Genomic DNA, 9,060 nt, shown 5'->3' with positions numbered 1-9,060 from the left:
GCGTTAGACATGAATATCATATAACATGGTAAAATTTAGGAGCAAATATAATAATAAATAATTAAGCATAAGGAACTATCATTGGCGCCCTATACATAATGAGCATAGTATACATAGTTTACACGCAAGGAGGATTCATACCATTTGCATAAGGAGACCAGCCAACTTATAGAGTGTAAAATAACAGACGATTTTACACTCTAAGTGTCTTGGTCTCCTTGTGTTAATGGTAGAAATCCTCCATGCTTGTAAGCTATGTATTGCTCCAGAATAGACAAAAGTTTGGCTAGGGCTATGAGTTAATTCTCAAAGTTTCCAAGTTAATTTGGTGGGTTTTGTTATCATGCTAATGAAGAGACCTTTTGCTTGAAACGCGCGAAAATTCAAATTAAAAGTAGCCTTATAATGTATTTGTTACTTGCTTTTCTGCCCTATTGTATAGTTAAATTAATTTCCTGTGTTCCAATAACATTCTTATAAGAGTATAATTTTGTCATCTTGTTTCATATAGCATCATCACAATTTTTTTTTTTCGTTTTTTTTTTTAAGTAAATTTTCTTTTTCTTTTTATGTAAATAACATAAATATTTTATTTGTAAAAATCATTATTTTCTTTTTTAAAAATCATAATTTCATTTCCTAAAAATAATAAATATTTCGTTTTTAAAAATCATACTTTCATTTTGTAAAAACCATTTATTTCATTCCCTAAAAATAATAAATATTTCATTTTTAAAAATAATACTTTCATTTTGTAAAAATCATTTATTTCATTCCCTGAAAATAATAAATAATACATTTTGCGAAAATCATTAAAATCCATAAATCACTTTTTATTTGTCATTTAAATCTTGTCTATCTGCATTCCAATTTTTAATTCATACAAAGGGGGGGGGCCTAGCAATCACTAAGCAATTTTATTTACTAATTCCACATTAATTAATCATAATCATGATGTTCTTAAATGTAATATGTTTCTAATTATTAATTAAAATGCAAACCCACACTATCTTTCACATTCAACACCTAAATTTGAGTAGAAATGTCATATTTGTGATATCGTTAAGTATGCTTAATAACGTTTTGTGCTGTGACGGGACTAGGAAAGCCATCATGAACGTCATACCTAATTTCCAAGATTTAATGTGTTTTAGTACTGTTAATATTCTATTTAAAATAAAATTAATTTATTAGCTTCGATCCCGGGTGGTGGCACTGAGTTCATCAAACTTGCAACAAACCCTTGTGAGTAGAACTCTACGGCTGATGAAGTCAGCTGACTTAATGTTTATTACTTCTATGCGACTTAGCTGTGGTACATATTTGACATAAACCAAAATTAATACCATTTAATTAAGCAAAATAGTGTTTTAAGCGTCTTTAAAAAAAACGGAACCTCAAACAAACAATGCTATGTTTGTATATCAAAAAGTTGGAAACCATGTTAGAAGTCCAATAAACCGCAATGGTTTTCCCCTTAAAAGTTAATACAGCCCTTTGAATTTAAATAATTCGAAATGAGATCAATTAAATATATGTGTCTTTGATAATTAGCTCTGATAATTTCGGACACCGTAAGTTTGGAACAATTTTTGGTAAGGTCAGGTAACGTACATTTGTGTCAAAGAAACATTTTTCCCAATAATTTCAAACATTTTGGGTTCTTTCAGAAGGCTTAGTAGCAGAACCACTTAACAGTGTTTTACATATTTAACGTAATGCAAAATTAATATCATTTAATTAAACATCGTGTTATAAACGACTTTAAAAAAACTCAGCCTCAAATTACAAGAGCTACGTTGGTTTGTTGAAATTAAAAACAATGTTTTGAGATCCAATGAATAGAAATGGTTTTTACCTTTAATGCAGAATTTGAATTTAAATAATGCAAATGTAAAATGTTATCAAATGGAAGAATCTATACAGTTCTGTTTGTCATAATTTTCCTTAGATATTAAACTTTTTCGAAGCCATAGTGTAAGATAATAATTAAATTTTGTTAAAAGAAGAGAAAACTTATGGCAAATTAAATTTAAGTATTTTATTAGGTGTAGAATGCCTAATTAAAATACATTAAGATGAGAGCTTTCGGCTCGTGAGCCTTCATCGGTCATACTAAAATCTAACGCGCGTGACCCTTACGAGGTGACCTCGGTTTTTAACAAATCATATCACGCCCTCTCTTGAACAAAATGCCTGTCGTCGATGACTCCCCAATATTTTGCTTCAGCACAACCTTGGTTTAAATTTAATTTTCCCGATTTTTTAATAAATATACCCTCAATAAACTTTCTTTTTCGCCAATTTTTCTCCCGATACAGAATTTTCGGATATTTAAAATCCATTACGTGACCTTTAGACTCCCAAACATGTACCGCTATGCCATTTTCTTTATTATAGTTTTTAATGCATTGCTTATGCCCTGAGAACCTATTTTTTAATGTTTGTTGTGTTTCACCAACATACATTTCGCCGCATGTTTCACATTTTACTTGGTAAACGACGCAGCGATTATCCAATAAGTTAATATCTCTTTTAGGCCTATTTTTAACTAAGTGATTGTTTAAATTTTGTCCCCCTATATTTAATAATTTAACGTTAAATTTATTTTTTAATTGTCTACCTAATTTTTCACTAATTCCCCTAATATACGGGAGCGCTAAGCATGGCTGAGAGTCTCTAGGTCTATTGTAATCATTATTAACAATGTTATTTTTAAAAATCGCATCAATTAAACCATTTGGGTAATTACTATTAATTAACTGATTTTTAACAATGGCTTTATCAGTCTCAGGTTCGTCGGAGATATTTTCTATGCGGTATTTTAAGCTTTTTACTATACCTAACTTTACAATTTGGCTATGGCAGGAATTATAATCTAGAAATTTTTTACAGTGAGTGGGTTTTTGAAAAAGAGTACATTTTAAACTATTAACATTATCTAATCTTTTGGTCATTATGTCTAGAAAGGGTAAACTGCCATTATTTTCTAATTCAATTGTAAATTTAATAGAATTATCTAAACTATTAACTAAATCCAATAACAAATTTGTATTGTTTCTTACATTTTTTAAGATGACAAAAATGTCATCGACGAACCTTACCCAAAATTTTATATTTCTTGCCATTCTTTTGTGACTTTTGTGTATTTAATTTGCCATAAGTTTTCTCTTCTTTTAACAAAATTTAATTATAATTTTCCTTGAAAAGTTATCGGCTACGTTTAGTCAGCGACTCGGAGGTTTCATCATTAAGGTGAAAAATCTACCTCTACATCTTAATAATGTATCCCAGCTGTCACAGATAACAATGTAGTAATTGATTGATCTCCCAGTAAGATTAATAATTAATTTGTTTATAATTATAATTTATTTGCACCTACCGACAGTATTCTAATGGCACCCCATGTTATTTCCCCATAGAGCTTAATACAGTCGAAGGCAGAGGGCTGCCATTACCCTATAACATCAACGACAACATAACGCTATTTTGACCGAGGCTTAGCAAAAATTGCTAAATATATTAAAATATTCTAATGATTTTAAAGATTAAAATAATTGTAGTAAATTTCAATCACGTTTTTGTTACGAAAATAATAAAAATCAGACCTAATTAGCCTCCATTTTAATTCCAATTAAAAACATTTTGATTTTAACCGGGTGTGCCTCGAACGCCATGTTTTTCTTCACAAAGAAATCCAATATAGCGTTGCACAAAGAACGCTTTGAAACCACAAAGCTATCCGATAAAGCGTTGCACAAAGAACACTTTGGAACCACAAAGAAGTACAATTATATACACTCTTAAATAAAAACAACATACAGTGAAATGTAATAAAAAGTAGTAGGCTTAACGTGAAGGGAAAAAAGAATAAAAATTAAACAAGTGAAAAAATGGAAATAATTTAATACAGACGTTGTAAAGTAATGGAACTAATAAAAGTTATTAACCCTTAAAAGATTAATTAGAAATTGTAAGTCTTAGTAAGTAGTAGCAGAGGAAATTGTGCTTGAGAATACGTACCAAAACAGAAAAAGGCGCCCGAAAACGTGGCTCTTAACACAAAAATAGGCTTAGTTAAAAAGGCAAAGTTGTCACTTGTGTACAGGGCCGAAAATAAGCACAGGAACATTTATAGGCAGGGCCAGAAATAAGCACAGTACACAGGACATTGTTCAATAAAATTTTAAAATGTCCCATAATATTTTTAAAAATTAAGGGGGGTCACTGTACATTTTGACCAATAAATTTTCCAAAATATTGATAGCTTGACAATGAAAACGCGACACTATTTTTGCACAATCTAGTGGACAATTTCCCGACCTATATAGTAATTGTATAGATAGTTTACAGGCTAGGAGGATACATACCATTTGCAAAAGGAGGCATGGCTTTAGACTCACCTAGTGAGTCAGCCCTTCTTGTGTAACACGTGAAGCCTGGCCTCCCTGTGTAAATGGTATGCAGGGCCGTCACCAGAGGGGGGTCCAGGTGGGCCCGGCCCACTCTGCATTTGGTTTGGCCCTCCCTATGAAATTCATGGGCGAAAAAATATGGAATAGCTGGCCCTAAATATACATTTGGTATAAGACAGAATATCCAATCTCTGCGATAAAATGTTAAATGTGATGTGATTGGAATTTTTAAAAGTAATTGCAATTTTCATATAGATGCTTAGAAGATTCTTACCAAAATACCATTTTCACTAGGAGAATGAACTATTTACCTGGAGGGAGGAGGGCCGCACAAAGAAATCTGCTTTTTGTCCTCCAGGCAGCTTTTCTTTCTTGTGTGAATGGTATGAATCCTCAATGTGTAAAAAGCAGCAGTGTCAGGCTGAGTAATAAGTAATTTTTTTAAACTAGAGCTTGTGGCCAGAAGAGCCAAGGTAGTTTAATTTAAAAGCTGGTCGCTTACCATCTTTAACCTTTAAAATCAGCCTTTTATATTTAATGGTCAAATTATATTTTCTTGACAATATGTGCTTCGCTTGTGCATATGCACTTTGAAAGGTTAAAATATCAAAACAGACAAAATCAGAGGTAGTTTTTACGCAAGTCTAAAAATCAGAATCGTATTATCGTCGTCATCATCCCTTCGAAAAAGAAATATTCCGAATCCAAAACTCGGCGGATGGAGCTGTTAGCGAATCGTGGTAGCGAGTAAATATCGCGCGGCTGGGTAGTGCGGTCAAATTGAATAGTTGCGTGGATAGCAGTCAATTTTAGACATCCGTCTTAATAGTTGTAAAACCCAATTAAAACCGAAACCCGCTTTAAGATCTAAAAAGAAAGCAGCCTCTTATACCTCACCGTCCTCACGGGTCTTAGTCTTGAAAAGATTCTTTCCGCCTAAACATAACCCGAAAATGGATTGAACCATGGTCATGATGATGAATCCCCTATTTCAAGCTCGATATGTAGTACAAATGATGGTTAACAGGGTTTGAACACGACCTGGAAATCCTGGAAAAGTCAGGGAAATTGAAAATGGTCCTTTAAAGTCAGGGAAATGTCAGGGAAAAATATATTGGAGGGAAATTGAAAGTCTGGAAAAGAGTATAATTGTAACCAGAAAAAGTATTGTGTAAGATTTAACCAAATTCGCGGAGCTCGCTTCCGCTCGCTCCGGTTACGTATGATTTACTTAGGTTAAGCTAAATTTAAAGAATTCGTTGGCTTATGCTACCGTCGCGAGTCCTTTAGTTTGTTAAGTCCCCATACTTTAATTGCAATATTGAGTGCAGTATGCCTTTAGTATCAACAGGAGCAGATGACAAAGGAGTCTCGGACGCTAGCTTCCACAATATAGAGGGCAATGGGACCCGCGTACGTCACAGCTGTAGCGGTATCGTTTGCCATAGAGGCGCTATCAAACATTATAGCAGACGATGCTTTTGGTGGATTATATCTGGCGCCAAAGTCTGCTGGGAATTTTTTTTGTAATAACGGACTAACGGTGGCTACTGAGGTTCGTCTTAACCGATCACGACATTAATATACACAATATAATTACTTTATTCAAACAGCTGTAATCGTTGGTATTAAGATAAAAGATAAGACTACATTTTGCGACCTTAAAGGTAGGAATTAATTGACTGCTACAAGAGGTTGGAAACGAAATCACTGTCTCTTACTTTTTGGGTTTTAGAAGATCTTGAGTGATTTCTTTTCCCAACCTCTTGTAGCTATCATTTAATTCAAGAAGGAATTTAGAAAAATTTGGCACTGAAACACATTTTAGTTTTTTAATAGTGTACATACGTCACTCGCTGGGCTTTTCATTATCAATTTTAGTCTAAATAAAGATTAAAAAGTCGTTGAAATCCATTTTTTAACTCTAATACTCGTTAAGCCTAGGCTAATTATAAGCAGACGATACGTATTTTTAAAGAGAGGCTCCAGATGCGATTTCCCAGATCTCCTTTCGAGACTTTGCAGCCACGCTATTGGTTGGAAAATAAGGCTCAAATTTCCTACGAGAGGTGGCACTGGCGTAATGATTTTGGTTAATATCCGTGACGTTCGCGGATCCCATTGCCCTCTACATTATGGAAGCTAGCGTCCGAGACTCCTTTGTCATCTGCTCCTGGTATCAATAGTGGTTAGTACATGAAATTTAAAATCTTCAAAAATTTATTAAAAATACTTGCGGCACGCTAGGAATTGTTTCAGTATTTTTTATGAGCTCCCCATGGTCTAATTAGTCAGAAACCAGTGTTTGTTGAAGGGGTATCTTAAAGTGAAATCCTACCATCTGGACTCTGTAGTCCTACTTTCACAGCGGTTTAACAGAGAAACTCAATTTTCGATTTTCTGGGTTAATTAAGAAAAGGTAATTACCGTGGTAATTAACCACCGAATTCTCAATTTTTATGGAAAATGGTTTAAAAGCTCTGGCTGCGCATGCAAATAAAGTCCATTTCTTTGGCCCTCCCGTGGCCCAACCTAAAATTTTTAGCTGGTGACGGCGCTGATGGTATGGATCCTCCTACGATGTAAACTATGTATTGTTGGTTACAGGTTTTCTTTTTTTTTGTATGTATACACCCTTCAGAAACAGGGCGGCTCCTTTATGTAGCTCAGCATTTACATAAATATTTAAATTTTTATTATTATTATTATTTCTCTCTTTATTTTACACTGTCAGTGCATAGCCCACTCGAACACGCGCTCCACGACGGTGGAGTGCGTGATCGAGTGGGCTATAGTCAAGGTGCCAACTTTCAAATTTAAAGAAACGAAAGTGAGTTCTATGCCAAAATTTATTAAGAATTATTTTGTTTTTAATTTGTTTTTAAACTAAGTCATATATTTAACAACTTAAAGGTTTATTTATATGAACTAGTTTGAAAATTGATAGGGAGCACTTTTTGTGGTTAAATTGTGATTTTTTTTAATTCCTTGTTAACCGACCAAGGCTTAGAAAAAATGGATAGTTGGAAAATTACCGGCAACGTGTACGTTACCAACAATGGTGTTCGAGGTGGTCGCGGAGGTCGCGGCGGTCGAGGCGGTCGCGGCGGTCGTGGTGGTCGAGGCGGTCGTAATAAACGTGGGGGGAGGCGTCCGCGAGTGTGCTACGCATGCAAAAAGGAAGGGCACTTCATAAAAGATTGCCCTGCCCAAAAAGGTACGGGATCCTTTTTTTAGAAGGTGTTAGCATGGATAAAGAATGCGCGTGCGGAAATTTGTTTTCACGCTATAGGATCGGCAACTCCCTATCTCGAGCGACAGCTTATTCTGTAATATAAAAAAGACTTGGTTTGCCCAAGCCTTAAAAACAAAACGATAAGAGTTTTTTAATTTTAAAGACAATCCGTATTTTACTACTCTTTAGAATTTAATTCAATCACCTGATTTTACTGCTAATGGATTAGTTTCCTATAAATTAATTGAAATAAAAAATTACTTATCTCAGATTTTTCATGAACAATTTCATTTTCCTTAAACATTTTATCCTGAATTTTTTTCTTTTCAATGGAGAACGTACTTTAATTTTCAAATAATACTCTCATTAATAATGTATTATATGCGGTCTTTTCGAATACAAAAGGGGGCTGTTATCACCTTTCTTGTATTTGATAAAGGGGTTCGTTTCTTCTTTAAGCAGAGTCACAATTATTGAACTGTGTATATCAGTACTTGTGGGGAAGATTTTAGAAGTGTTGGTTGAGTTGCTATTTAGTTGACAACATTATGAAAACTTGATGTGTTTAAAACCTTTTGAAAGGAAAATTCTCGGAAATTAAAAAAGAAAGAGTCAACTTGATTAAATTTACACGATATCCCTCAAAATTATAAATGCATGATAAAATGATTCAGGAAAATGGAATTGTTGTTGAAAAATCTGAGATAAGTAATTTTTTATTTCAATTAATTTATAGGAAACTAATCCATTAGCAGTAAAATCAGGTGATTGAATTAAATTCAAAAGAGTAGTAAAATACGGATTGTCTTTAAAATTAAATAGAAAAAAATATCCGCGCTTCAGACAACTGGAAAAACTCTTATCGTTTTGTTTTTAAGGCTTGGGCAAACCAAGTCTTTTTTATATAATATCTGTTCCTTCAGCCTTAATTTGTATTAATCTATTATAAAAATAATAATAGGCTTGTCAAACTTCTAATGAAGTTGTGTTGTTCGATGTTCCAGTAAGATAATCGTGAGCATATTGGCTCCCTCCAAGTGCCTCTCATTATTTTATGGGAAAGATTAAAATTTTAAATTATTTGGCAGGGGAGTGTGAAATTAATTCACAATTGGTAGGCAGGTTGTAAATTAATTCACCATAGATAGGCGGGTGGTAACTTATTTTATATAAAAAGGCGGTTGGTGACTCATTTAAGTTTAGTTGACCTTTTTGCATAGATTTAAAAAAAGTTATTTCTAAACCACGCGCCACACGCGCACATTTCATTGAAATTTTGTTATTTAATAATTTTCTCTTATATATACTAAGATTCTTCATCAAAAATTGACAACGCGCTTTCCAAGACTCGAACCTGCAATGTTTTGCCTCGAATGCAAACGCGTTATCCATTACGCCACAAGCCCGTAC

At 33.6% G+C, this 9,060-nt stretch overlaps 2 long non-coding RNA genes across 2 annotated transcripts; one reads left to right on the top strand and one right to left on the bottom strand.

The window, feature by feature from the left end:
* Positions 1 to 3,214: 3,214 nt before the first annotated feature.
* LOC149687037 (uncharacterized) lies at positions 3,215 to 3,612 on the top strand. The gene is made up of 2 exons (XR_016383833.1): positions 3,215 to 3,333; positions 3,423 to 3,612. It is a non-coding gene; the product is annotated as an uncharacterized LOC149687037 (long non-coding RNA).
* A 1,523-nt stretch (positions 3,613 to 5,135) lies between these two features.
* LOC149687036 (uncharacterized) lies at positions 5,136 to 6,969 on the bottom strand. Its single transcript, XR_016383832.1, has 3 exons — positions 6,754 to 6,969; positions 5,308 to 5,465; positions 5,136 to 5,236 (listed from the first exon to the last, which is right to left on the bottom strand). It is a non-coding gene; the product is annotated as an uncharacterized LOC149687036 (long non-coding RNA).
* Between the last annotated feature and the right edge of the window lie 2,091 nt (positions 6,970 to 9,060).

The sequence above is a fragment of the Phalangium opilio genome, unplaced genomic scaffold (genome assembly GCF_054372755.1).
Source record: "Phalangium opilio isolate 3A_F unplaced genomic scaffold, DU_Popi_V2 ptg000031l_1, whole genome shotgun sequence".
Classification (NCBI taxonomy): domain Eukaryota; kingdom Metazoa; phylum Arthropoda; class Arachnida; order Opiliones; family Phalangiidae; genus Phalangium; species Phalangium opilio.
This window is presented reverse-complemented; position numbering and strand designations above follow the sequence as displayed.